The sequence below is a fragment of the Zalophus californianus genome, chromosome 10 (genome assembly GCF_009762305.2).
Source record: "Zalophus californianus isolate mZalCal1 chromosome 10, mZalCal1.pri.v2, whole genome shotgun sequence".
Taxonomy (NCBI): Eukaryota; Metazoa; Chordata; class Mammalia; order Carnivora; family Otariidae; genus Zalophus; species Zalophus californianus.
Window position 1 is genome coordinate 71,906,299 of NC_045604.1, and position 27,756 is coordinate 71,934,054.

Consider the following 27,756-nt stretch of genomic DNA (forward strand, 5'->3'; position numbering starts at 1 on the left):
GCATCGGCGTTCCACAGCTGGGAGGGGCTTCTGGGGCGGAGTCCAGGTCAAGGGGGGGCTCGACTGAGGACAGGAGCCCTGGGGTCCTTCCCCGAGATGGAGGCTCGGCCGAGCTGGCCGGTTGGGAGGCAGCAGAGCCTCATTCTCAGGGCCCTGGACTTGGGTCCCACGTTGGGGAAATTTCTGGGCTGGGGTCAACCATGAGAGACCTCCCTGTTCACCCGGGCCACACAGACTCCCTCCGCAGTTGTCACCTGCCGCCTCCTCTGGTTGCTTGGGTGGCCCTCGGCAGGGGCGGGGCCATCGTGCTCTTGCGGGCGGGGGCCGGGGGCCTGAGGGTCTGGGGCCAAATGGGCCGGCGCTCTCCCTCCCCCCAGGTCTTCGCTGCACTGCACCCCCGTCCCCTTCTGGAACTGAAACCGAAACCTCCCTCCGTGCACCTTCCCGAGGGATCAGGAAGCCAGGACTCATGGGGACGGGAGTGCCGAACCCAGGGCACAGGCCTCCAAGGACAAGCGTTAACAGAACCCCCTCAAGGTGGCTCGTTGGTCTAGGGGTATGATTCTCGCTTTGGGTGCGAGAGGTCCCGGGTTCAAATCCCGGACGAGCCCTCTTTTTGGACCGGTGCGTGAAAGCGCGGGAGGTCCTGGGCGAAAGGAAACTTGGGTCCCCCACGGGCAAGTCAGTCTTCCTCTCCGAGAGCAGGAGACCTGGTGTCTCAGGTGACTCCAGCCGAGGGGTGACCACCCAACTTCCTCTGGATACTTTTTTTTTTTTTTTTTTTTTGCTTTGGGGTGTAAAAGGTCGTTTGCAAACATCTTTTTCCTTGAGAAGCTACCAGAAGGACCTTCCACAGACGAAGGAAGTAAACCAGAGTGGAAATTGGGCATGGGAAAGGACTCGGCCTTAGTGTTGGGGCCAAGAAGGGCGCAGGGTCCCCCAAGGCACCCCAGCCCCGCTGGAAGAACAGCGGTGTTTCCAGAGGTTTTATTACTACTGAAGTGTGGTGAGCCCAGCAGATGCAGCCATTGAAAAAATGGCTTGTGACTCACAGCTTTCAAGCAGAGGGGCATGCCTGGCCCGGGTTGGGGAGTGGTGTGGATAACTTCAGCTGCTTCTGGAACATAGAAAGGCTCTGTCCCTAGTTGTCTGTTTCTTGGCCTTGGGGTGACCCTGGCAGGTGGATAGTAACCCCCAGTGTGAGAGCCTGCTGAAAGAGGTGATTGGGGCCTGTGGACTCTGGAATGGTTGGTTTGCATTTGAAATGCCCTGTTGAGGAGGATTTGCTATCTCTCAGAATTGGCCAACCGTGGGAAGGAAAATCCCTCCAGGGTCAGCGAGGCTCTGATGTCAAGGTATCAGAGTATAGAAAATAAAAGACGTGGTTAATATGGACAGGGCCGGAGGCCTTGGTGGAAATTTCAGGGGCCCGCAGTCTGGGAAGAGCTTCCTGATCTCAATCCCAGAGTCAAATCCGGCCTGGGGATTATGGCACAGAGCCCTTACCAGGTGAGCCGCAGTAGAGGCAGAGTTCGCTGCATGTGCAGACCGGTGGGGTCTCCTTTCTGACCCTGGTTTCTTCACTTAAGCCCAGGGTGGCACCCCTCTTATGCCTCCTGATTCTGGAGTCCCTGAAGGGAGCAGGTCTGCACAGACCCTGGGGCCCAGTGGGACGCCAGGGGAGGCCTCTCCAGACCTGAGGCCTGGTGGAGGTAACGGGGTAATCAAGCTCCCTGGCCAGCACTTTCTTCTACTGTGGCCAGAACGCTTTAAGACTCCCATCCCATAAGGGGAAACCACTACCCCCTCACCAGCAGGATGGTTCCTCTCCAAAATCCTCTTCTGAATCGACAGCATCCCTCCCTTGGGGTCTGCTCCCCATCTTTACATCCAGCCCTGGATTTAGCCTTTTTTTTTTAAGATTTTATTTATTTATTTTAGAGAGAGCACGGGGAGGAGCAGAGGGAGAGAGAGACAAGGAGACTGGCTTCCCCCTGAGTGCAGAGCCTGATGCGAAGGCTTGGTTCTAAGACTCCGAGATCACTACCCGAGCGGAAACCAAGAGTTGCATGCTCAACTTACTGAGCCACCCAGGCACCCCTTTCCCCGGATTTAGTTTTAGCTGGGGTTCAGCAGAGGAAGGTCTCTGTGGAGGAGAGCACATTCTCCCTTCTGCTTCAAATCCCCAAGGAGCCCACAGTTGGCTTTTTCCAGTCGTTTCAAGGCATGAATGGAGTCCTCAACAGAGCTGAAGTGGGGTCTGGACCTGTGTGGATGGACCAGAGACAGGCCCAGTGTGCAGCAGACCCAGATCCCAGCTGGACCTGAGTGGCTGGATCAGGTCTGGGCCCCAAGGCCAGGTGTCCAGGTGTGCTCAGTAGACAAAGAGGCACTTTGAGCCCAGTTATGGGCAGTGGCAAGACAGGACATCTCCCCTGAGGGCTACCCAAATTTCTTAATGCCCTACCTCATCCTTTCTTTACATTTGAACACCCACCATTCCTAAGTTCCCTTCTGACTGTGCCTGCACTGGGATGAGCATCTTAGAGCCCAGGAGGCAGATCCCTGGCAGAAGTGGGGGTGATGCTCAGGTCAGAGCGGCAGGTCCCTCCAGTGTGTGGCTTGGGAAGGATGGGGTCCTATGGGAGAGGGTATGGTCTTGCCCTGGGCAGTGTTGGGGTGGGGGTGGGAGGGTGTCCAAACCCTGCTCTCAGCTTCATTCCAGAGCCCAGCCCTTAGCCTGGTGACAGACAGAGGACCTGGGGGAGCTTTCCCAAGCGTTGGTCTGTTTTCTACCAGAGGGGAAGAGCAATGGAGCAGTTACCCCCAAAACCTGGACTGGGGACTTGCTGACTTGGAGTCTTAGTGTGTGGCAATGCTGACCACCCCCAACCCCCATTCTCCTCTTGTCCATAGAGACCTGAATCAAATCCTTCCCAACACCCACAGGAAAGAGGGACAGTCCCCAACCAGCAAGGCCAGAGCCAGAAAGGGTGGCTCGTTGGTCTAGGGGTATAATTCTCAATTAGGTTACAAGAGGTCTCAGGCTCAAATCCTAGATGAGCCCTACTTTTGAGAGTGTTTAGCAATTGTGGTGTTGCATTCACCACGACATGTGGTCATGCCCACCCAGGTTGTCACCCTCACCTACTCATAAGTCTGGTGCCCCCTGTACTGGGGGGCGTCCCCACATTGAGTGATGATATGCCCTGGAATCCCAGGTACACCCTGACCCCCAAAGGGACAACTTAGTAAAAGTTCAGCTCTTCAGGACTGTGCATGTGGCATCCGGCCGTGGTGTCCTTTGGCTGAGCACGTAATACCACTGGCTCCTTCCCTTGACTGAACCCAAGAGAAAACTGGAATGGGTGGCTTTTCTCTCATAGCGAGGTCCCAATCTCCGACAGACCCCTTTCTAAGGTTACTTTCCTCAAAGAGGAACTTGAGGAATAAAGCGGCTGGAGAAACCAGTGTAAGGAGGGGACGTCATTCATCACCAGTGATGGCTTCGGCAAGATGACAGGTTGCCCCTCCCCAGCCGCACTGTTGGTGCGTTTAAGGGATTGTACCTAAGTTAAACATACCAGGAATTGCGCAGAGGTCCCAAGGGTTTGTACAAAGTCTCGGTTCAAAAGGACGCCCAACGTGGGGCTCGAACCCACGACCCTGAGATTAAGAGTCTCATGCTCTACCGACTGAGCTAGTCGGGCAGGTGCCACAAAGTCGCAGTGGTTGAGTTTCAGAATGTGATCCGCTGCGCACGGGACAAAATGGCCGGGCGAAGCCAGTCCTGGGGACGGCGGGGACGTGGCCACCTCTGGAGTCCCTTCCGGGCACCCTGCGTGTGGGAACTGCTCAGAATCGGCGGCGTCCCCGCCCGGCCGGGGAGCAGGCCCGAGCGGGTGGAGGCTGAGGCGCGACCCTGACCCACACACAGACAGGGGGGCTCCGCGGCCGCCGGGGGGCGCTGCAGCGCGGACGGGACTCAAAGCCCACTGGCGCCCGCGGACCCCTCTACCCAGGGACGTGCGGCATGGAGATGGAGAAATGCGACGGGACCCATCCTCCCTTATGTAATCGAGCAAACCTGTGTACTTAAAATAATCGTGAGACCCACCAGATTCCACTTGTTCGCATGAAAACTCCCACTTCCTTTGAATGATCTAAAAATCAATGTATTTTTATTTAAAATTCTAAAAATATATATTTCGCCCCACGCCTTCTTGGTCGGCCCTCGGGCGATGCTGAGCTGCTGGAACCTGCCACCTGGCAGTGGATGGAGGAAGGCTCTGGAGACCCCGGGGTGCCTGCCGTGACACCCGCCTCCTTCTCTCTGCCTCCGGATCCAGTCTCTCGGGATTTAGGGTCGAAAGCGAAGGCGACCCTGGAGGGAGAGGGTCGGTCCTTGTGGGTCTGCAGGCCTGAGCCCCAGGTGGGGTTTGGGTGGGGGCAGCCCCCACTGCGCCCCCGTCCTGGCCTGCTCTCCAGAGCAAGGAGGAACTTCAGATAAACGGGCTGGGAGTGGGACCTAGCTCCCCTTCCCCAGGCTCTGGAGCTGGTGTGCCTCAGGGAATCTACTGAGGATCCCCTGAGATTTCAGACCCCACCCACTGCCGTGTGGACGCCTGGCCTGCATCCCGAATGCAGCCAACCAAGTGCAGAGAGGAGAAAGGAGGCAGCAGGGAACCTGCGCACAGACTAGGGAAGAGAGAATATAGACGGTAACATCCTTAATGGTGTTGGCTGTGTGCACGGCACTAGGGGTGCTTTAAAACAAAGGGACTTTATTTGTAGAGATATTTGCCGCCACCCCACCCCACCCCCCGCCGCAAAAGTGAAAAGCATTTATGGGTGAAGCAATAATATATGTGTTTTAAAATAAAAAAAGTGGAGGAAGGTGGGTTGTGCATGCTCAGGGGCAGAGAGTTTGTGAGAGCTCTGTATTTCTGCTCAGTTTTGCTGTGAACCTAAAATTGTTCTAAAAAACAAAGTCTGTTTTTAAAAACTACACAGACATGGGCACCTGGCTGGCTCAGTTGGTAGAGCATGTGGCTTCTGATCTCAGGGTTGCAAGTTCAAGCCCTGTGTTGGGCACGGAGCCTATTTAAGATAATTTTAAGAAATACACAGATAAAGTCCCACTGCTATTTCTTCCAATACATTTAGCCCCGTCTTGCTTCTCTTTTTGGGTCTCCAGCTACTCCAACATAAGATACTTTGTTAAAGTTCCACAAATCCTTGAGGCTCTGTCCTTCCCTCCTTCCTTCCTCTTTCTCTTCCTTCCTTTCCTCTGAAGTCTATTTTCCGTGTTCTTTAGATTGGGTCGTTTCTGTCGTTCTATCTGAATTCACTGATTCTTTCTTCCATCTTGTCCATGTGTTTGCCATTAGGTTTTTAATTTCATTTGCTGCATTCTTCAGCTCTAAGTTTAAGAAAAACCATGTGGTTTTTCTTTACATTTTCTGTTTCTTTGACACTTTCAACTTTTAAATTTGTTTTAAGCAGGTTCTTTAAAGCTTCTTCAAACATTTTTAGGATGGCTTCTTTCCCACCTCTCCCCTCCCTTTCGGACAGTTCCAAAATCTGTGTCCGTGTCTTTCAAGCACCCTTTCTCCTTCAAGTTGAGATTCTCCTGGTTCTTAGTATGACCAGTGATTTTCAGTTGCATCTTGGACATTTTCCTTATTATGCTTTGAAACTCTAGATCTTATTTACGTCTTCTATAATTCTACAGTGGGCCCCTGTGGTGGGAGAAGAGGACTCCACCTTTTTGTTGGGGGGGCAGTTCACACAAGGTGGGGCCTCCTGATTGCCAGGCAGGAATGAGAGTTCAGGCTCCCCATGAGGCTTCTGCTGTCACCTCCTGGCTGGGGGGAGGTGGGGCAGCCCACCAGACAAAGAGAACTTTGGGGCAACATTAGAGGCTGCAGTGAAGCCCAGCATCCGAGGCTGCTGCTGGGCACTGGGCCACAGGCCGAAGTGGTCCTGCAGTTTTTGTTCAGGTCCCAGAAAGGGAAAGGGGAGGTGAGGAGAACCTGGGGCTGAAGTCAAAGTGTCCATTTCGTGAGCTGCATGGTCAGGGCAGGCTCTACCCGGTCGCCTTATTCTCCCCTTCTGCAGTGGGACGGCGGGGAAGGGTGTGGGGGGGTTGGGGGGGCGGGGGGGTCCCAGGAGGCTCTCTGAACCCGCACTGGTCATTAACACAAGGGGCAATGCGGGCGTCAGTCAGAGTCTGGCTCACCCGGAACATATTTGGGGGGCTTTCCGGCCTGGTCTGGGTTCTCCTGCCCCTCGGCCGGGAGAAGGTCCCGGGCTTCTCAGCCCAGCCGTTCTGGCTCAGCGCTCCCCCTGGTGGCCAGGCAGGGAAAACCACCTGGGAGTGCAGGAGCTGCAGGGGGTGCGCGAAGGGCAAGGGAGTCCGGGGCGGAAGCTGCGGCGTCCTACGTGCCTGTGGTCTGGCTGCTCCTGGAGATCACTCTCTGCAGGCCTCGGCTCCCTAAACTCAATGTGGAGCTCAAATTCAGGCCTCAGAGATTAAGGAACTCTGGCCTTTCCAGTTGGGGTAGCGCGCTGAGTGGGCGGTGGTACATCAGGCCGATTTTGTTCCTGCAGGTGGCCCTGGGAGGCTCCGGGAGCGTTTGTGGAAAGAAAAAAAGCTAGGGCTCGTCCGGGATTTGAACCCGGGACCTCTCGCACCCTAAGCGAGAATCATACCCCTAGACCAACGAGCCACCCCTAGTTGTTGTTTATTTCTACTTGTTTCTAGTTATATTCACACCCTAGTTAATCGCCTTCCCCCACGCAGTGGTTAAGTGACTCCGGCTCCCCGGCCCCCGCGCCCGTACCACCCCCCCGGAGGCAGGATGCACCTTGGCCTCTTTTTGTAGTACTTGCCTTTGATACTTAAGAGTAGCAGGGAGGTAGAAAGAGCTTGTGTCTTTGCCGGGCTAGGTCAGTCGGTAGAGCATAAGACTCTTAATCTCAGGGTCGTGGGTTCGAGCCCCACGTCGGGCGTGCGGTTTTGACTGCTAAAGAGGCCTTAAAAGGACTCAATGCAAGGAAACTATTTCCTATCATTTACAGAAGTTTTAACAACCTAGGCCAGTGGCAGATGCTTCCAGAGAGACTTCTGCAACTCGATGTGGCCTTCCGAAGCCTCGTACCTTCTCCGTGCTTGAATGAAGCAATGTAAATACTTGGGGCCTCCAGCCAGCATTTGAATACCTGGCCCGAGAAGACACATAGCTGTATCTTTTCTTAGATTAGTAATTTGAGAATGCCTGCGCCGCCACATTTGACTGAGGAACAGGATTCAAACCCAGAGCTCCAAGTCTGTGTGTGTTGTGGGGTGTGAGGAGGGGGCACGACTCTCTAGGTCCTGAGTGGGGCTCCTAGGAGGAAGCTCCCAAGCAGGACCACCCCAGTGCCTTAGGAGGGACTGCTCAGAATTTCCCTCCCGTATCCCGACCTGGAGGTCAGTGGCCTCTCATTTAGAGGGCTTCTGAACTTTGCTCCACTCTCCCCAGTGAAAGGGAAGTGGAGGGGGGGAGTTTTGTTTTCCATTTTGGGGGAGAGGTCTGAGAAGGAGGGTATAGGGTTCCCATCAGCTGACTTTCTTGTATTCTCTTGCAACAGTTTATGCTGTTAAAAAGGCCTGGCTCAGTGTTTGATAGGACCGGGTTTTCTTTCTTTTTTGGTGGGAACTGAGGCTACTCTGGGGGAGACACCACAGCAGCTGATTCACCCCTCCCCTGGACACTGGAGCTCCAGGTCTTGGGCCTGTGGCTGGAACTCCTACCAGAAGTCTCCACATCTCTCCCTTCAGGGCACTCTTAGTCTCGAGAATCTTTCCTGGTGTTTTTAGGGTTAAAGAAAGCTCAGTTTACTGGGTACTTAGGTCCATACACCTTAGTCACTTTTTGGGAAAAAAAGTCTTACCAACCCAGTACCTCTGATAGTTTCCCATGGCCACCATAACAAGTTACCACAATCTGAGCAACTTAGAACAGAAGAAATGTGTTTTCTCGCACTTCTGGAGACCAAAGTCTAAGGTTAAGGTATCATCTGGCCACCCTTTCCACTCTCGTTAAAGACTCTAGGGAAGAACCCTTCCTTGCCTCTTCGAGCTTCTGGTGGCTCGGGCCATCTTTGGCTTAAGGGCCCATCACTCCAGTCTCTGCCTTCATTATCATATAGCTTTCTTCTCTCCATGAGCCTCTGTGTTTCATATAATCATATCATCTTTTTATAAAGACACCAATCATTGGGCCAGCGCACACCCTATTCGAGGATGATCTCACCTTCATTAATTCTGTGTGCAAAGACCTTACCTTCTGAGGTTCTGAGCGGCCATAATGTTAGGAGAATACCATTCAACCCTGTACAGTACATTTTTGAAAAAAATGGTAATTTTATATTCTTTTAAATTTTTTAAAAATTTTGCTTAAGTAATCTCTACCCCCAATGTGAGGCTTAAACTCACAACCCCAGGATCAAGAGTCAGATGATCTACTGATTGAACCAGCCAGGCACCCCTACATTCTTTTTAAATAATAATTCTTTTTTACTGGAATATGTGCCCTTGGTGGGCCCTGTACTGCTTCTCCAGCCTTGGAATCAGATGGCTAGTCTCTGAGTTCCTATTCCACGTCAATTTTCTTGCACTGCTTACACAGATACTCCAGAAAACCCAGCTTTGCAAAAATACAGCATTGTCAAAAGTTGAAACTCAACTGCCTTGAGCTAGTAGTTCACAGAATACAGTGTCTGATGGATGAGTATTGCTGTTTCCCTCAAAACTTTAAGATATCCCTGGGAATTTTAAAATACTATAAAGGTACCTCCGGACACAGTTTGGGAACCACAGAACCAAGCCAAAAGCATCACCTTGAGGACAGAGGTTGTGTGCTTTAGGAACAGAAGTAGCCGGCATCCGAGCAAGCTCATGCTGGTGGTTCCTTGGGCGGAGGTTTAGGGTGATTGTTTTGGAAGTGGCTGCACCCTGAGCCCAGTCCCACTTGAGGGTCCTGCCAATGTCTGAGTGACACCTTGACCCAGGCCAACCGCTTAGCCATCCCCAATACTGAGGGCTCAAAACCCCAGGTATTCCTCCCTCTTGGTCTGAAAAAACACCACAGCTAGGCCCCACACTGCCTACTTCAGCAAAGGAGGCCTCTTCAGATTGAATTCAGGACCTCTCACATCTAAAACAAGAACAACATCCTTAGGCCAAAAAAAAGTGCCTTTAGTTGGTGATCCTTGGTGGCTCTAACTTCTCTCCCTCACTTGTCTGACATACTAACTCAATATCCCTTCGTGGGTGAGACAGGGCTTGGCCAGGGACGAGTGTGCCCTCATATCTGCAGTCCGGGATGCCGACTCTGGATCTTGTTCTAAGACCAATCCTCTGGAGATGCTCCCAGTGCCCAGCAGCTTCCCTCCATCCCAGAATGCTGGGATCCGCTGTCAAGGGAAACAACATCTGTCTTTCCTCCCCTGCCCATGCTCCGTGCCAAATGGTGGGGATGAGGGTAGGGGTAGGGAGGGGAGGACACAGGGACAGTCTAAGCAGAGGGCAAGTGCAGGTCCAGGCCTGCTCTGCAGACTGGAGGGGGTTTTAATCCCCATCATGTGTAATGATGGGTCTCTGGGTCCCTGTTCCTTCCTGGCCTTGGGTGGACTTTGGCCCCCTCAGGGGGCAACAACCTGACCATCTGGAAAAGAAAAAGAACCAGAAAGGGCTCGTCCAGGATTTCAACTCGGGACCTCTCGCACCCAAAGTGAGAATCATACCCCTAAACCAAAGATCCAAACTGACCCCATTCTCTCTTTTTGATTCTGTCCACTTGCTTTCCCCTGGCCCAGGGACAGCAGTGTGTCAGATGCCCACCTGGTAGCGGGAGGATTCCGTTCACCTTCCAGAAAAGAGCTAGGTTCGATACTGCCAGGCCCAGAGTCCCAAGGATCAGTTATCCCCAGAGCTCTGTCACCAGGAACTCCCTCCAGGGCCGAGGCTCAGGAACTTGGGCCGCCTTGGAGCTGGGGGGCGGGGGTGGCTCCAGGACCGCGTGGAGGTTCCCTGGGGGACTCAAACCGGAGACTAGGGCGGTCCCGCCCTCCCATGGGGAAGCCCGGGCTGTGAGCCTCGCGCCAAAGCTGTGTCTCCTCCGCTCACAGAAAGGGGGACTAGGGTCCGGGGCAGACTCAGAGGCTCCTGGCTTCAGCCAAGCCCATCCTCTTGTGGGTTTAGCCCCCAAAGCCCCTGAGCGGCTCTGGGTCCCCCGAAATCCCTTTCTTTGTCCCGGCATTGGGCACAGTCCGGCAACCCTCCCCCCGCGGTGGCATCCCTGGCTGGATGGTTGCGTGGGGCCTCGAGGCGCCGTGCCCATTTTCCCTCGTGGATGGGCGGTCGTTCTGGAAACCGACTGGAAAGGAAGAGGTGGCTCCAACCGGACCTTGCGCAGTAACCCCCCCCCACTCCGCCCCAGGGCACTGGGGGCCTCCCCTGCAGCAGGTCCTCTGGGTCTTCCTGGTTCACGCTCCACTGCCCGCCCCAAAGCCAGGCGTGGGGTGGGGTGGAGGGTATGCGGAGTAGAGACGGGGGAGGAGACGTTGGGAGTTTGAAAGTAAGACTCCTCCTGGATTTGGACCCAGAGGCCCAGGGGGACTCATACTCTGGGGACCACTATAGAGAAGGGCACCTTGTTCCACTTACCTCTAGTGACCTTGACCTCCACTACCCTGTCCTCCCAGTCTGCAAGAGGGTGCAGAGCTTCCCGAGTCCCACCTGAGGGGTGGGACGGTTGTGGGGAAGCCTTGGTTCCACCCCAGAGCTGGGAGGGAAGAAGGCGCTTTAGCACTGCCCTCGCCAGTGTGTGGGGTCCTGGACAAAGGGCTTGTGGAGTTTTGGGGACTCGGTGCCACCCAGGAACCGGCTTCCCAGTGCCACTGGGCCCCTGGACCTCCTTCTGTTGTCCCTCTGTGTCAGCGTGCCTCCTTTCATGCCCATGTCCCGGAATTTCAGGCCAGGTGGTCCCACCCCCTCACAGCTTTCAATTCTGAGGTTCTCAGACAGTTTTCAGGCAGGGGAAATCCTACTGGAAACAGCACTGATCATGGGGAAGTTCAGTGGGAGAGAGGGCTTCTTGCCCCAGCACTGCCCACCTTTCCCTTTGAAGGAGAATAAAGGTAGTGTGCCTGGCTAGCTCAGTCGGTAGAGCATGAGACTCTTAATCTCAGGGTCGTGGGTCTGAGCCCCACATTGGGCACATAGCTTTTTACAAGCCCAGGTGAATAGAAGTAATGGTTTCAGGTGCTCAGGCCTTAACCTTAAGGCAAGCAGTTAGCACAACTCAGATTTCAGGGCCTAATTCCGGGGGGACCCAAAGACCAAATCCCTGTGCTGGACCTGCAGCTGCCAGGGAAGACCCACAGCCTGGGACCAGGAGAAGGTGAGGCATTAGAGTTGCTCAGGAAGGGTTCTGAATCTAGTCCCTTCCACACAGATTGTGGACCTGAGTTGCTTTTGCATTATGGGATTTTAGTGTGTTTCTAGTCCATGGATGCACGGCAGGAATAGCATAGCTCTGGGGAGTCATTCCTGCAATTCAGGGTTCTCACACAGCACACTCAGATGCCCTCTACCGCCCCCGCCCCCGCCCCCCCCCCCCCCCCCCGCCATGGGTGAGCATATTTCCTAACTATTTTGAGGAGACTAGGACTGCCCAATTGCCTGGTCCCCTGGAGTGGATGTGGTCCTTGGATCTGACTCCTTGGACCTTCCCAGAGTGGGTGCAGATGTGAATTAAATATAAAGGAGTGAAATCCCTTGCCTCCTGATTCTGGGCTTCTGAGTTCATTAGAGATGCACAGACTGCAATTCTCCCCTCTCCCCAGTTCCCTCACAAGTGCAAGGAATTCAGTCATGTGAAAATTACCTTGAGTTTCAATCACAGACCAAGGACAGCTTGCCGGGTCCCAATGCAGTCTTTCCCAGCTGGGATCAGGGGCAGGGCTCTGGTCTTTCCCAGGTGGTGGGGATGGGTTGGAGAGACGGGGAGGGGCTGGAGCTATGGAAGCATGGGGGACCCACCAGCCCTCATGCTCAGGGTCATATAACAGAATTCACAGGCGGGGGCAACCGGACTTTTTGCACCCAGGAGGGTCTGTCTGATCATCCCTAGACTGTGAGAAGAAACCTGGAGACCTTCCATAGCACCTGGGCTGTGGAGAGCCAGATGTTTCCATGTGCACGAATGCAACTGATGCAGGTTGGACCCAGAGGGGGTCTCACAGGACCAGCCAAGAGGGTCCTTGGCTTCATGCAGCATAGAAACCAAACATGAGCAGAGAGGAAGTGAGAGCAGAGTTTGTTGAAGACATAGAGTAGTTATGGACAGAATGTCCGGTAGACAGAAGGGAAAGAAGAGTGAGTCTTGTCTTTGCTTGGGGCCTAGGGTTTTATTGAGGTGGTTCCATGCATGTGTCTTCTCAGGCATCCAGAACACAGAGGAGTGTTTAAAGGTTCCCCATAAGTCGCTTATGCCCTGAAGCCAGGGGTCTTGATGAGTCAGTGGTCTTGGAAAACATTCATGGCGACTCCCCTTGGGGCACAGTTTCACTCCTTAGATGTTATCTGTTGTGCTAGAAGACTCCAAAGAAATAATTAACTCCTTGACCTTCACAAGGAGAACATACATTATCTGTCTTATAAGGTGTGTATAAGGCAGAGGTGTGGGTCCTATCAAGAATAGAAACAGGAAAAGGAGTGAAAAAAGTGGTTTTTCATGGGGTCCCTTTAATTTCTCTGTCTCACAGCCATGCAGGTGACATCCCCAGTCCTCTAAAATACCTGATGGAGCCCTAACCAGCCAAGGTATGACCTTGGAGCAGGATTCAAACCTAAATCTCAGGGGCTTTAGAGTGGCTCTGGGTCCATTTCCCAGGAGAGGCAGGGGTGGAGGTGCAGAGACAGAGGTGGGAGGGCCAGAGGCTGGGACAACTGGCTGTGGGTACTGCACCAGCCCCACATCCTGATGGAAAGCCTCTAGTCAGTTTGTGAAACTGACCCAAAGGATTAATGACGTTAAAACTGTCACCAGCAAGACTCCCAGTGACAGCCAGGAGCTCCAGCCAGCCTAGACCAGTTTGAGCTCCACCACTGACTCACACCTGTGCAGATGGACCATGGAGTATATGGCAGTGACCTCTACCTCATTATAATGTTACACTCTCCCCCCTCCCAGGAGAAGCACAGGCTTCATTAGCATAACATAGGACACAGTATAGTCATGTTTTCTAAGTACACCGACACATTATGCCTGTCCTCCTCTACATGCCTACACGTGGGAACAAAACTCCTCTTTCTGAATATTCATCCTAACCCTAAATAAAGGAAACCCACCCACCCCCACTTGGGGAGTCATGGCTTTAGAAGTTATTCCCCACGATCTCCTTATTTGCTGCAAATAAAGTTTCCTTTGTGTGACAACTCCCGATAGTGTAGGGTCTACCTGTAAGTCACTAAGGAGCAAACTCACGTGACCCAACCTCTGAGAGTTGCAGAGCCAGGGTTGAGCTGGGGGCCAATGCACCTTCTTCTGTCTCAAATTAGCCAGCCTGGGCATTTCCCAGGGAGAAAGGTCCATCGCTTCCCCAGCATGATTGTCCTCACTTCTTTTAAAAAGATTGGAGCAGTAAAATAAGGGTGAGCTGGATTTATTCCAGGAATGCAAGGTTGGTTTTATGCTCAAGGAAGTCTGTCAAAGTAGTCAATCATATTGATGGACTGAAAAAGAAAAGTCACATGATCTTCATAAATGTTTGTAAAAACACTTGATGCAATTCACACCTGTATTATCACACCTGGTTTTTATTTTCTGTGTTCTATGATTTGACATCTGGGGGTGGGGAACTTGCTAGCTGAGGAGACTGCCCCTGCTCCCCAGCTAGCTAATTCCTAGAGATAGTAAACAATTTGCCTGCTAATAGGCCTTTCAGATGCAAACCAACCAATTCTGAGTCCATATGCCCACCCACCTACCTCCTTACCTGATACACCAACCCGTATTTCCCCTGCCCTAAATCACCAGGGTCAGATACCAGACAACTAGGGACAGCCACTATGTCCCATATCATACCGAGTTATTCAATCTAGCCAATCCTAAACTGTTTACCCTGCCTTGACTTACCTTTCCCACGGAAACAATTTCTCAGAACTGCGGAAGGCTCCCAAGGGGGTTGTCGCCAACCCCCTGCGGCTTGGGGATCAATAAGGGAGAACCAGAACCCGCTACTGGCGGGCACTTCCTTCCCCCGCGCCCAGACTGGCAGCCCTGGAGCTGGGCGCATAACATGGAACCATCACCTCTTCCTTCCCCTTTCCTCCTCAAGAGATTCGAGGGCACACACCTACTTGATGCCAGTCCCCTTCCTCTGGTCTCTTCCCCAGCCACCATCCACAGTCCCCACAGCCGGCACCGCCTGAAGCCTCGGGTTCCCCTGCAGAGGGAGTGCTCTTTCAGCTCGGGGCCTCCGGCTCATCCAAGCCTCTCGTCTTCCCTCCCCCACAATATGCTCCCCACTCCCCTGGGGGCAGGAATCGATCCAACTCCGCGGATCCATCATCCTGGGACTGGGCTGCTCTGCCTCTGCCCACCTAGGTCCACAGGGTCTTCCCACGGTCACCCCAGCGCTCAGCCCCACGCCTGGTTTCCAGGAGCGGCTCAGCCTATCCGGGAATGAACCGGGGCCACGCGCGATACAAACAGTTGTGGGGGAAGCGTTAGAAGGTGCTGTTGTGTGCGAGGCTCGTTGGTCTAGGGGTATGATTCTCGCTTCGGGTGCGAGAGGTCCCGGGTTCAAATCCCGGACGAGCCCAAGGCATGCGTCCCGGCTCTCTAGCCTTATTTTACACGGGAACATCGAGTTCAGGATGGGCTCTCATCCCACCTGGCGTATTGCGCTCCGCTTCGGGCCCAACCCGGGGACCAGAAGGGGACAGACCGCTTGCTGCGTACGGGCTGTTTTGGGGGAGCGGTGGGGCTTCGGGGTACAGGCCGGCCCCTTCGGGTACGGAGGAGCCACAATCAACTTCGCACTCAGCCCGCCTGCGTATGCCGCAGGAGCATCCCAGCCCGCGCCCAGCTCCTCTCCACTCTGTGACCCCCTACGGCGTTCCCCGCGCAGACACGTTTCCTCCCGCCCTCCCGACTGAGATGTGCTGCTCTAAGTGTAAAATGCACGTCGGGTTTTGAAGACGCGTTCCCAGAAAAGTAAGCTATCTTACTACGTGTTGAAATGATATTTTGGATATACTGGGTTATATAAAATATATTATTACCATTAATTTTAACTGTTTCTTTTTACTTATTGTTATTATTTTTTAATGTGCTACTAGAAAATTTTAATTGGAAGATGCGGCTCGTATTTGTGGCCTGCAATAATGGACCGCGCTGAGCCAGAGGCATGACTCTGGTTGTGGGGGATAGAGATCCTGGGTCCAAATGCTGACTGAGCTCAGGATTGTTCCTTCCGGTTCAGGGACCACAGCACGGGGGAGGAGGGGGGTGTGGCATCCTCCCAGCCCGGATTCTGGGCTCTGGACAAGACGCTTAGCCATGCAGGCTTACTTTCACCAACTGTTAAACGGGGACAGTTCTGATTCAGAAGGATTTATTTAAAAGATGGTCTTTTCTGCCACTGATCTGTAGTGCAAACTTTTTCGCAAATCAAGAGTCTGAGTATATGTTGTTTTAATACTTCACTGCTTTGTTCCATGTTACCCTTATGCCCAAACCAGTTTAGCTTTGTGGGTAAGTCTTGATATCCAGGAGTGTTAGTCTCTCAAATTTATTTTGGTTATTATTGACCCTTGGCACTCTCTTGTAAGTGTGAGAATCAGCTTGTCAGTTTACACAAAAATAGTGATTGGGATTTTGATTGATACAGCATTGATTCTGTAGATCAGTTCTGGGTGATTTGACATCATTACAATATTGAGGCTTTCAAGTCATAAACATGATGTATTTCTTCTTTATTAAGGTCTTCTTTAACTTATAATAGTGTTTTATATTTTTCTGAGATAGGTTTTGTACATCTTTCATTAGAATTTTTGCTAGGTATTTGATGTTGTTGATACTATGGTAAATTATATCACTTTGGATATACTTTTCTAATTTTTGCAGATGTATGAAAATACAATCAGTTTTTATGTACTAATCTTGGATTCAGTGACATTGTGAAACTCACATATTAATTCTAATCTATAGAATTTTCTATATATTCAGGCATGTCATCTGTGAATAATGGCAGTGTTACTTAATTACTTCCCATCCTTAGCTATACCTTTTAATTACTTATCTTATTGCACTAACTAGAACCTCCAATAAAATAGAAATGTGATAGAAGGCATTCTGGTTTTGTTCCAGAGTTTGCCCAGAGAAGTTTTCAAAATTCTATTAAATATGCTTGCTGCCTTTTATTTTTTTTTTAAGATTTTATTTATTTATTTGAGAGAGAGAGAATGAGAGACAGCACGAGAGGGAAGAGGGTCAGAGGGAGAAGCAGACTCCCTGCTGAGCAGGGAGCCCGATGCGGGACTTGATCCCGGGACTCGATCCCGGGACTCCAGGATTATGACCTGAGCCGAAGGCAGTCGCTTAACCAACTGAGCCACCCAGGCGCCCCTGCCTTTTATTTTTTTATTATTATGTTGTGTTAATTTAAAACATTTTTATGTTGTGTTAATTTTTAAATTTTTTATTATGTTGTGTTATTTTTTAAATTTTTTATTATGTTGTGTTAATTTTTTTATTGTTGTGTTCATTTTTTAAATTTTTTATTATGTTGTGTTAATTTTTAAAAAATTTTTATTATGTTGTGTTAATTTTTTAAAAATTTTTATTATGTTGTGTTAATTTTTAAAATTTTTTTATTGTTAATTTTTTTAATTAAAATTTTTTTTTATTATGCTGCCTTTTATTTTAATAGTTACCACTTGACAGTAATTGTTGCTGGGTAACACTGCCAAACTTAATGGTATAAAACAATATGTTTGGGGGCACTTGGGTGGCTCGGTCTTGAGCGTCAGACTCTTGCTTTGCTTGGGTGGTGATCTCAGGGTCCTGGGATGGAGCCCTGCCTCTGGCTCTGTGCTCTGCAGGGTCTCTGCTGGAGATTGTTTCCCTCTCTCTCCCTCCCTCTCTGCTCCTCCCCCTGCTCTCTGTCTCAGTCTCTCTCTCTAAGGTAAATGGGTGAAATCTTTAAATAAAATAAAACAGTATGTGTTTTATGCTTATGGATTCTTTGGGTCAGGAATTCAACAGGGAATAGCAGGTATAATCTGTACCTGTTAAATTGGAGTTTGTCTGGGAAAACTTGAAGTCTGATAACATCTGTTGACTCCTTTACTCACATGGCTGTTGCTGTTGTGTGAACAGCTCAACTGGGACTGTGTAATGGAGCATCTACAAATGATTTCTACACGTGGCTTGGACTTCCTCATAGCACGGAAGCTCCAGGCTAACTGAATTTCTTACCTAGCAACTTTGGAACTCCCACATGCCTGTTCTAGTGAACAAGATGGGACTTGTGTCTCTCTTTAGGACCCAACCTTGACACTTCTACAGTTCCACGTCTGCTATGTATTTATTGGGTGAAGAAATCACTGAGACTCAAGGGGAAGCGATACAGACCTCACCTCTCAGTGGAAAGAGTGGCAAAGAACTTGTGGTCATTAAAGAAAACAGCTTTATTAAGCATAGGTGATATGTAACAGACTGCACACATTTAAAGCGAATAGTTTCATAAGTCTTTTTTTTAAAGATATTATTTATTTATTTGACAGAGACAGACACAGTGAGAGAGGGAACACAAGCAGGGGGAGTGGGAGAGGGAGAAGCAGGCCTCCCGCCGAGCAGGGAGCCCGATGCGGGACTCGATCCCAGGACCTGGAATCATGACCTGAGCTGAAGGGGCAGGTCATGACTGAGCCACCCAGGTTCCCCCAGTTTCATAAGTCTTGACATTCGTGTACAACCAAGCCATTACCACAGTCAAGGTAATGAGCATATTCATCACCTCCAAAAGCTTTTTATGGCTCTTTATCTCCCCTCCTACCTCTCAACACTAGTTTGCTGAAGTGTTTTTTTGTTTGTTTGTTTTTTTAATTAGGAAAGGACATTGGGCTTGTCAAATGCTTTTACTGCATGTACTGAGATGATTATATGGTCTTTCTTTTTTTAGTCATTAAATGTACATTGATTTTTACATGTAAACATTCTAGATTGATGGGGTTTTTTTTTTGTGAAATGTCAGAACTTTAAAGATTCTGCTCCTCTGTCTCCTAGCTTACATTATTTCTGAGGAGAAATCTGCTTTTATTCTTACCATTGTTCCTCTGTAAATAATTATTTCTCTCACTGCTTTTAAGATTTTTCTCTTTATCACTCACTTTAAGCAATTTGATTGTGATATGCCTTGGTGTAGTTCCCTTTATATTTCTTGTGCCTGAGGTTTGTTCAGTTTTTTGGGGGTGTGTGTGTCTGTGGATTTATGGTTTTAGTCAAATTTGGAAATGTTTGTTATTATTTTTTCAAATATTTTTCTCTCTATCCCATTTAAATGTAGTCCAATTATGCACATCAGGCCACTTGAAATTGTCCCACAGCTCACTGATGTTTTGTTTCCAATCTTTCCTCTCTGTGGATTTTATTTTAATAATTTCTATTGCTCGGGGCGCCTGGGTGGCTCAGTTGGTTAAGCAACTGCCTTTGGCTTGGGTCATGATCCTGGAGTCCCAGGATTGAGTCCCACATCAGGCTCCCTGCTCAGCAGGGGGTCTGCTTCTCCCTCTGACCCTCTTCCCTCTCGTGTTCTCTGTCTCTCATTCTCTCTCTCTCTCAAATAAATAAATAAAATAAAATCTTAAAAAAAATAATTTCTATTGCTATGCCTTCAAGTTCACTAATCTTTTCTTTTACCATGTCTAATCTGCCACTAATCTCATCCAGTGTACTTTTTACCTCAAATATTATAGTTTATTTATAGAGGTTAATATGGCTATTTTTTTGTTTATTTCTTCCACATCTCTACTTAACATATTCAATGTTTTCTCTAGCTTCTTGGATATAGAAATGTATTAATAGCCTTGTCTACTAATTCTATCATCTGCTTCATTTCTGAGTAGTGACTATTTTCTCCTGACTATGGGTATATTTTCCTGCTTCTTTTCATGTATGCTAATTTTTCATTGAATGCCAGATGTTTATAATCTTACTTTGTTGGGTGCTGGACATTTTTGTATTCCTATACATGTTCTTGAGCATTTTTCTAGGATGTGGTTAGATTCCTTAGAAATGGCTTTATCTTTTGAAATCTTGCTTTTATGTATTTTTTAAGACTTTTATTTTTTAAAATTTTATTTATTTATTTATTTTAGCAATCTCTACACCCCAACATGGGGCTGGAACTCATAACCCTGAGATCAAGAGTCACATGCTCCCTGGACTGAGCCAGCCAGGGTCCCCTAAGGTCTTGCTTTTAAACTTGGGTAGATGGAACCAGGGCTTGGCCTAGGAGAGGGTTTCTCTTTGTTTCATAGACTGTCCAGGAATGAAAAACACAGCAAGCAGGGGCCCAGACACTCAATGTTGGGGTCCACAAAGGGTGGGTGTTCTCAGCAGTCATAAACACAATTGGTCCCTAGTTAGGCTTTGCTGAGGGCTAAGCAACAGCTTTGAGTCTGACTCTGGGACTTTGCTTTTCTAGAGAGAGTGAAGCTGAGGCTCCTCCTTGACTTAAAGAACCACAGAAAAGTTCCCAGTGCCTGGCTAGCTCACTTGGTAGACCACAAAGCTCTCTCCCAGTCTTGGTTTGGAGCTCCACGCTGGCCTTTTTCCTGGGCTAATTGGCCACCACCCATCCTATTTTCCCCAACCTCAAAAAGGATTCTCAGTTCCAAGCACCCACATAAAGATCTGCATCATCAATGCTTGGCCCATTTATTGCTCAGAGTGCTAGGGAATCTCTGAGAAAATCAGCTAATGGAAGAAGTCGACACCTCTCTCCCCAGTTCCTTTCTGGGTTCAGATGCCCGCTGTGACTAGAGGACCTAATTGAGAGCCACCAAGAGTGGTGCTGTCTATATTATATTCCAGGAGGACGCAAACCCCTGCCAATCCTTTCCTGGTGGTCGTGCAGCTGGTGCAGTCCCGAGAACGATCGATTGTGCCCCCTCTCCCAGCTCAGATTTCTCAAAATGTAGACTTTGTTCAGGATAAAATGAACCAAGGGCAGAGGCGTCTGAACCAAGGCGTCTCTGGCCTTGGCCAGCTGTGAGGGTCTTTGCCATGTGAAGGGGAAAACAGAAGACCCTCACTCTCCAGGTACATACAGGTGTTGGATCCAGCAGTTCACAGAAGCACCGAATCTGAGATGTCGGCATCCGCATTTGGGGGATTGATTAACTTTAAAATAGGTTGATCAGCAGCGGCATCCCTGAAAGTCTGATGTCCAAGGTGGGACTCAATTTTACAGTCTTTCTTTCTTTCTTTTCTTCTTTCTTCTTTCACAGAGAAAGACACAGCGAGAGAGGGAACACAAGCAGGGGGAGTGGGAGAGGGAGAAGCAGGCATCCCGCGGAGCAGGGAGCCTGATGCGGGGCTCAATCCCAGGACCCTGGGATCATGACCTGAGCCAAAGGCAGACGCTTAACGACTGAGCCACCCAGGCGCCCCTCTGTAGTCTTGAAATGAAGGGTTTTTCTGAGCTAGCCAGGAAACTTCAGCAACCCCCTACCTAATCAGAGGACTTCGGGAGGCGCCAAAAAGTCCAGGGCGAGTCAGGCCTTGAGGGAGGCGTTGCCTGTCCTGGAATCTACCCCTCCAGGTACAGAGTGCCTCAGTACAGCCGTAAGGTCTGGGGTTGCGGACAGGTGGCCCCACGACCTCCTATCTCGCTCCTCCCCCAACCCCATCATCCCAGACTAGGGGCGAGGAGATCTGCTACCACCCAGGGCTGGTAGGGACAAAGATGAGTGAGGCCTGGCCTGGGGCTGCAGGGGAGTGCGGGTGTGCGTGTATGTGTGTCTGGGGGGCGAGGCGGCAAAAAGGGTTGCGGTTCGCATTGACTTTTGGGCGGTAGGCCCAGATCCACTCCACGGATGGGCTCCATGGCTGGTTTGTGGCTGAATTGGTCCCCAGGCCTGAGGGAGGGAAAGACAAAAGCTCTCCCACCCCCAAACTTGATTCGAATAGGTCATTAACTGGACCCTAATTGTGAGTTCCAGCGTTCTGATTTCTGTCAGGAAGACTCACTCCATGCTTCTTCTGAAATATCAGAGGTCAAATCATGTTCCCGCTTGCTCCTTGTCACCACCAGGGTCCAGCCCTGCAGTGGACACCTGCAATTTCCGGACTTCTGCATCCTCGGGGCCACACCCCACCCCACCGGTGAGACTTAGGGACACAGCTCTGCTAAGGGACACTAGAGCCCAGTCCTGGTCCAACAGGCAAGGCTGTTGGTGGAAGAATTTTCCTCAGGGTCCGGTTGTCATGTTTCTCAATGAAGAGAGCCACCAGTGGTGGATCCTCCTCCTCTAAGGAGCTGTGGGGTTTTGGGGAAGGGAGTCTAGGATTCGCCTTTCGGATTGTTATTCTGGGACCCCAGAGGGCTCAGAATTTGAAGGTACGTATGACCGTCCTCTTCTAGATGTTTCTTTCTTGAATTTGGGCCCATATTGGGACGAAGATCTGCCAGGTATTGTCCATGGGTCTTTTTCTGCTCTCCATTAACTCTGTTCCTGCCCCCCCAAACCTCCAAAGTGCTAGAAAAGCCACCCCCCCATACAGGTTCCAGGGATTAGGACCCACTCCTTACCCTTTACCGGGAAGTCAGAGGAATTAAACCAAAGGGCTAATGGGTGGTGGCCCAGAGAAAGTTCAGCCCTCAACTCCACCCATCAGCAGCTAAACCAGCCTGTGCTTTCCGCTCTGTAAGACGCCCCTCAACCCCCAGCTAGCTCCGGTGTGCTCCCTCCACAAAGCCCACCCAGTCCCTCCTTTTATCACCTTCACGGGTGTAAAGAGACACCCGTGCCCCAACCTCGGGGGTCCTAGGAGGTGCAAGGGTCAGTTGTGGCTGACAAGTCTTTGACAGCAGAAACCACCCAGCACAGGAGTGCCAAAACAGAACCGCCCTACCCCGGGTGGGACTCGAACCCACAATCCCTGGCTTAGGAGGCCAGTGCCTTCTCCATTAGGCCACCGGGGCGTGCCCCTGGTGCGCAAGCTTCCCGGTGAGGACCCGCCCCCTTCCACGCTCCCGCGAGGAGCCCGTGGGCAGCGCCACGTGTCTCGCGCGCCCTTGCTGGGAGGGGCCGCGCGTTCAGGGCGACGTCTGTTCGGGTGTTTGGGTGTGCGCTTCCTCGTTTAGGGCCCGGAGCAGATGCGGAGTCCTGGCACCTCCCCCCACCCCGCGCCTCGTCCGGTCGGGTCCCGGTGCCGCCCCAGCTCCGCAGCCGCCGGAGTCCCCGCCGCTCCCCGCTCCATCGGGCGGCGGATGGAAGCTTCCCTGCGTGTGCATTTCTGGAATGGCCCGCGGACTCCGGACCGAGCCCAATCTCACCCTCCCCTTTGTGTTATCGGGGGGAACTTCCCCCAGGTCCCTTCCCCTGCGGTGAGGAGCGCGCGGCAGAGTCACCAAGGACCGCACCCGTCGTCTTTGTTCTGGCTCTTTGGTTTAAGGTACGGCGCTTGTTTTGGGGGCGACCGTCCCTGCGCCCGAGTCTTGGGCGTCCCCAAGTGACCAGATTCTGTTGGCTTCAGGTGGGGGCAAGCCGGGAAGGTGTCTCCCCACTATAGTACCCAGCACAGGAGAGCTGGTCCCTGCGGCTTTTTCCTGCTGGGGAGAAGCGTCCTTCACTCCGCGTCGCGGGGAGGGGACAGAGGGACCCTTGTGGGAAGGACCCCGGCACCTGCGGACAAGGAACGAGGTGAGGGGAGAACTGGGAACCTCCGCCCGCGCCCTCGGACCGGCGCGGCCCCTTGGCCTACCACAACGTGCGGACTCGGCGAGCCCAGACCCCCAAACCACGCCCTGAGCACGCCGAGTCTGTCTGAGGCCGGAGGAGGTGGCTCGGTTTTTCCCCTGCGGCGGCGTGGGGAGAGTAGTCTACGGTTCAAGGATTGGAACCCCGTCCCCAGGCCTGGGGGGACCCGGGAGGTCCTCCGTGTCCTCCGGTCGAACCCCCAGAACCTCTGCAGCCAAGTCACCTGAGGCATCAGAACAAAGGACAGAGCGCCCAGGATGGATTCTTGTCGCCCGGCTAGCTCAGTCGGTAGAGCATGAGACTCTTAATCTCAGGGTCGTGGGTTCGAGCCCCACGTTGGGCGGGCTCTACATTTTGGGCGTCAGCTGGCTTTCAACAAGTCCTAATCCTGTTTAGAGAGATCTTCCTGAGAAAACAAACTTCCTGGTTGCTCATTCTATGAGGAGACGAGAACACGGTACTTCGGTGTAACTTTTACCTTCAGGGGAGACATTCTGAGGCCCTTCCTCTACCTTGGGAGTTTTATTTTTTAGGGGTGGCGGTGGCTTAAACATAGGGATGGGGAGAGAAAGCCAGGAGCCCAGGTGATGGTGAGGACAGTTCAGAGAATAAGGAACAGATATGTTTAAAATTAAACCTGACCCAAGTGAAAAAGGCCACTTCCTGGGGCCCTCTCCTCTCCTCGCCCACGTGCAGGTGGCCCTCCTCCCCCTGTGCCCGCCTTCCTTACTCCAGCCTGGCAGGGCTTCTCTCCAGGGATCCCCTCCAGCATCTAGGAGACCCTGTCCCTGTTCACAGCCCTACTGTTGCAGTCATCCACTCACAGCCTCGGCCGGAGCGTGGCCCAGCCAGCGATTGCCAGAGGAGTGGATGTCTCCAGGTCTCACAGAACCAGGGTCAAGACCACTTTCTTCCATGGAAGGATGAGAGGCAGACAAAGTAACTGACCTTGAAGGATTTGTTAATCTGGCGGTGTACAACTTGCTTTGGGAGTGAGAAGTCCTGGATTCAAATCCCCAACAAGCCCTTCTCTTGCACAGAGACATTTTTGAGGGGTAGATGGAATGGTGGGTCCCAATTCTAGGTCCCTTTACAATGGAAAGCAAAGGGATGGAAAGTAGAGAGGGTGGGGGGAGGGGGTTGCTGATGCCCTCTCCCCCCCATTGTCGCGGTCCCATGTGTCACTGTGGATACACAGAGCTGACCCTTGTCCCTGAGCCACACTTCATTGCAGACTCCATCCCTGAACCACAGCCTCAGGGGAACTCAGCTTCCTGGAGAGATCCTGCCCTGGGAATTTTCCATGGCTTGTGGTCTGGAGTCTTGAGCCTTCCCCTAGATGAGGAAGGTGCAGAACACAAATCTTGGGCGGTTCTTTTCAGATTGCAGGAGGGTTATAGGACTGGGCTCTACTATTCTCCAGCTGGACTCCACAGATCTGGACCCACAAGACCCAGCCTCTCAAGGACATCAGTTTATCCATCTGTTAAGTGGGGATATCCATCTGTTAAGTTGTGTTAATCACAACTCATGGACTCAAAGATTTGTTTGGGATATTAAATTACTTATATTTTGTGTAAAGCACTTAGAACAGCCTTGAGACTGAAGCATTAACTCCTGTCTGAGCTTCCAGCCTGCTTGTCCACCCCTCCCCACCCACCCTCCTGAGCCAGGCATCTCTAGGCTGGGGGAAGCCCAGGTGCTCTGGGGCCCCTGTTTATTCTCTCCTCTCCCACCTCTCCTGCCTCCCCAGTTCGCACTCCTCCTGACCTCTCCGGCAGGAACCTGAACAGCCTCTTGTCCCAAATTGGCAGACCCTGGCTTTATGCCATTCCCTGCAAAGGAGCTGGATCCCAAGGGCTGATCTCGGTGTTGGAGTTCAGCAAAATATTTCGAGGAAATGAGGGAAGAATCCAGTGGTCAGGCCTGTTTTCCACCCCTCTGAGAAAGGGGCTCAAGTTTCCATATCCCTGGAGTGGCCTCAGGCTGACACACCCTCTTCCTGCAGCCTCAGGGTGGTGCTGGGACTTGGGGCATCAACAGGTGAACCTTGGATTTCATCAAGGCACAGAGAAGGACTGGACTCCAACTTGGCGCCTCACACCATCAGGGGTCTCAGCCTGCCTCTGACCTTTGGGGTCAGGGTCGAGGGTGATGTATGAGGCTGGAAATATCGACAGTCTGGTCCAGATCCTGGTGTTGCCCACATTTGAGACTCAGCTTTAATGCAGAGATTCAGCAAAAACACCCATATGGTCACCAGGTTAGCTCCACTAACACCGTACTCTTATTCTCAGGGTCATGGCTTTGAGCCTCACATTAGTTAGATTTTTTATTGCCAGTTGAAGGCAATGAGGATTCCCGCCCACATGGGTTGTTTCTCTGCTCCCAGCTATCCACTCCTGCCTGAAAAGTGCTCTGTTGGGTGCACAGTGTGTGAGGTGATGAAAGCAGATTCCTGCTCACCCAGGAAGCCATGCTTGGTTCCTGCCCTCAGAGCATCTGCTCCTTGTACAGGATTGGCCTCCCATGGGTGCTTCTGGACTCCCATTCCTGAGAGTAGGGAGAGTAGCCATTCCAGCACCCACGCCCTGAACAGGGCAAGGACCAGGGCCCTTTAAGGCCGACACCAAGGGCTTCCTTGCTCCTTGTTAGCAAGGTCCCTGGGAAGGAATTCCTCAAGGCTTTTCACCTCTGGGAACACAGCAGGTTGTTTCTAATTAAAAGACAAGAAAGTCTGAGAATCTAGGCTCCTCCGGGATTTGATCCTCTTGCGTTCTAAGCGAGGATTATACTCCTGGAAACTCCTTTTGCTGCCAGCTTCTCCTCTCGCTCAGCAATGCTGCCCACGCTCCAGTCCTCATGGGGTCATAATGTGGGAGAGTTTGATTCAGGTATCAGTCAAGTAGAGGGATATAGTGGGTCCCGATTCCCAATATTCAGTAGTTTGGGAATTCCATATCTGTTCTGTCTCCCTGTCCAGGGCCAATTTAGAGGGCTTCAGCCCAGGAAAATAGGCGCTGCGGTTTGGGGGCAGAGCATCGTTCCTGGTTTGCGACGGACTGGGGGTGAACTGTGCGGCCCCCCTCCCCCCCCCGCAGTTCACCCTGGGCACTGCTGAGAGTCTCTCCTTCACTGGATCCCAGCCTGGGCTGGAGATCAGCCCTCCTCTAAGTGCTGCAGGGATCAGGATGCGTAATTGGGAAGCGGTGGGCTGGAGAGCTGCAGCTGTGCTGCCTTCCTCCAGCTGGGCCAGCTCGGGCCGCACGTGCAGCCGTTGATGAGCTTGTCGGTCTGAAACCTGACTGCAGCTGCGAACCCGCGAACGCATAGAGCCGGCTTCACGGGTGCACACGTTACCAACTGAGCTCTCGGGGTGATGTCGGTGTTTCCGCGTGCGTCAGCTGCAGAAGGAGGAGGGACTGGAGCGTGACGGCTCGTTGGTCTAGGGGTATGATTCTCGCTTTGGGTGCGAGAGGTCCCGGGTTCAAATCCCGGACGAGCCCTTTCCCTCATCTTTTCCTTTCCACGTTTTCAGTGGAGTAGGGCACCTACCAGGCTGAGGCTCCAGATGGTTCAGCTGGTGAGGGACCTAGGGCTCCGGCAGACGCAGACAGTATGTATCTCCTGAGGCTGGGATCGTGCCGGTAACAAGGTTAAAGGAGACTATTCCGGGAAGTAGGAGGTTATGTAAAATAAGGGGAAAGGCATCGTTGGCTGCTCTAGGGGTTCAGATCTCATCTTAGTTCGAGATGATCCTCGCTTAAGTCCCGGGTGAGCCCTCTTACTTACGTTACCTTTTTTGGGGGGACGGAGAGACCCGGGATTCTGCGGGTAGAACTTCAGATCCCCGGGGCCTTCGCAGATGAGAGCGCTAGGAAATTCGCGCCATGGATCCGGAGGGGTGGTGGTCAGACAGTACAAAGCGAAGCCGCTAGCCCAGATCTGCGGGATCCTCGCTGGCATGCCTCGACGCGGGGAGGAAGGACACAGAGACAGCAGAGTGCCTAGGACCCGACCCCCGACCCCTGGACTTGGTCTCTCTGCCCTGAGGGCGGGATCCTTGTCCACGCCACTGCCTGAGGACCAGAAGACCCGCCTCTTGCCCCCGCTGAGCAGGGGAGGGCATCCCTGAGTCGTCCTGGCTCGGGGTCTTGTTGGTGGCCTGATCCACCCCCCTCCGGGGGTCAGCCCCTCCCGTCTGATGGCACCTAGGGCAGGACGGCTGGTTTAGTCAGCATAACAAAGCGACTCTCAACGTCACTCGTGCGTTGTAGGTCCCACGTCGGAAACTGGATTTCTTGGTTTGATCTTGCCAGTGACGGGAGAGGGGAGCACAGCCTGGAAGCGGGGGCAAGGGGCAGAGGGAGATGGTGGTGGCTGTTTCTTCCATGCACTCCGCACGCGTTTAGTAACCACCCATTGGGTGCCACACCGTGGGGGTGTGGCGTTTTCCAAAAAGGGCTTCCTAGTGACTTCGGCTGAAGCACCCTCCACGCGCCGCCGCCGCCCCGCTCTTGAGCCGTCCAGCTGCCGCGTCCGACCCGGAGCTCCTCACCGGCTTCTGCGCGGCGCGCTGGGAGGAGCCGGGAGGAGCGCCTGCAGAGTGTGACCCGAGGGCGGCGCAGGGACGCCCTGACCGCCTGCTCGGCTGGCCGCCCGCCCCTCCGGGCCAGGGACTCAGCACCGATCGGAAGCGCGGAGGCCAC

At 52.1% G+C, this 27,756-nt stretch overlaps 1 long non-coding RNA gene and 8 other non-coding genes across 10 annotated transcripts; 5 read left to right on the forward strand and 4 right to left on the reverse strand.

The window, feature by feature from the left end:
• The first annotated feature begins 539 nt into the window (after positions 1–539).
• Positions 540–611, forward strand: TRNAP-UGG. The gene has a single exon. It is a non-coding gene; the product is annotated as a tRNA-Pro (tRNA).
• A 3,026-nt stretch (positions 612–3,637) lies between these two features.
• On the reverse strand, positions 3,638–3,710 carry TRNAK-CUU. The gene has a single exon. It is a non-coding gene; the product is annotated as a tRNA-Lys (tRNA).
• Positions 3,711–6,659: 2,949 nt separating this feature from the next.
• On the reverse strand, positions 6,660–6,731 carry TRNAP-AGG. Its single transcript has one exon. It is a non-coding gene; the product is annotated as a tRNA-Pro (tRNA).
• Positions 6,732–11,194: 4,463 nt separating this feature from the next.
• Positions 11,195–11,267, forward strand: TRNAK-CUU. Its single transcript has one exon. It is a non-coding gene; the product is annotated as a tRNA-Lys (tRNA).
• Positions 11,268–12,452: 1,185 nt separating this feature from the next.
• LOC113932470 lies at positions 12,453–27,234 on the reverse strand. 2 transcript variants are annotated; one of them, XR_003523077.1, is made up of 4 exons: positions 26,845–27,234; positions 14,410–14,499; positions 13,549–13,786; positions 12,453–12,739 (listed from the first exon to the last, which is right to left on the reverse strand). It is a non-coding gene; the product is annotated as an uncharacterized LOC113932470 (long non-coding RNA). The 2 variants fall into 2 exon arrangements; XR_003523076.1 differs by lacking the exon at positions 26,845–27,234 and adding an exon at positions 14,657–14,729.
• On the forward strand, positions 14,806–14,877 carry TRNAP-CGG. Its single transcript has one exon. It is a non-coding gene; the product is annotated as a tRNA-Pro (tRNA).
• On the reverse strand, positions 22,197–22,269 carry TRNAR-CCU. The gene has a single exon. It is a non-coding gene; the product is annotated as a tRNA-Arg (tRNA).
• Positions 23,318–23,390, forward strand: TRNAK-CUU. The gene has a single exon. It is a non-coding gene; the product is annotated as a tRNA-Lys (tRNA).
• TRNAP-UGG lies at positions 26,482–26,553 on the forward strand. The gene has a single exon. It is a non-coding gene; the product is annotated as a tRNA-Pro (tRNA).
• Positions 27,235–27,756: the final 522 nt, after the last annotated feature.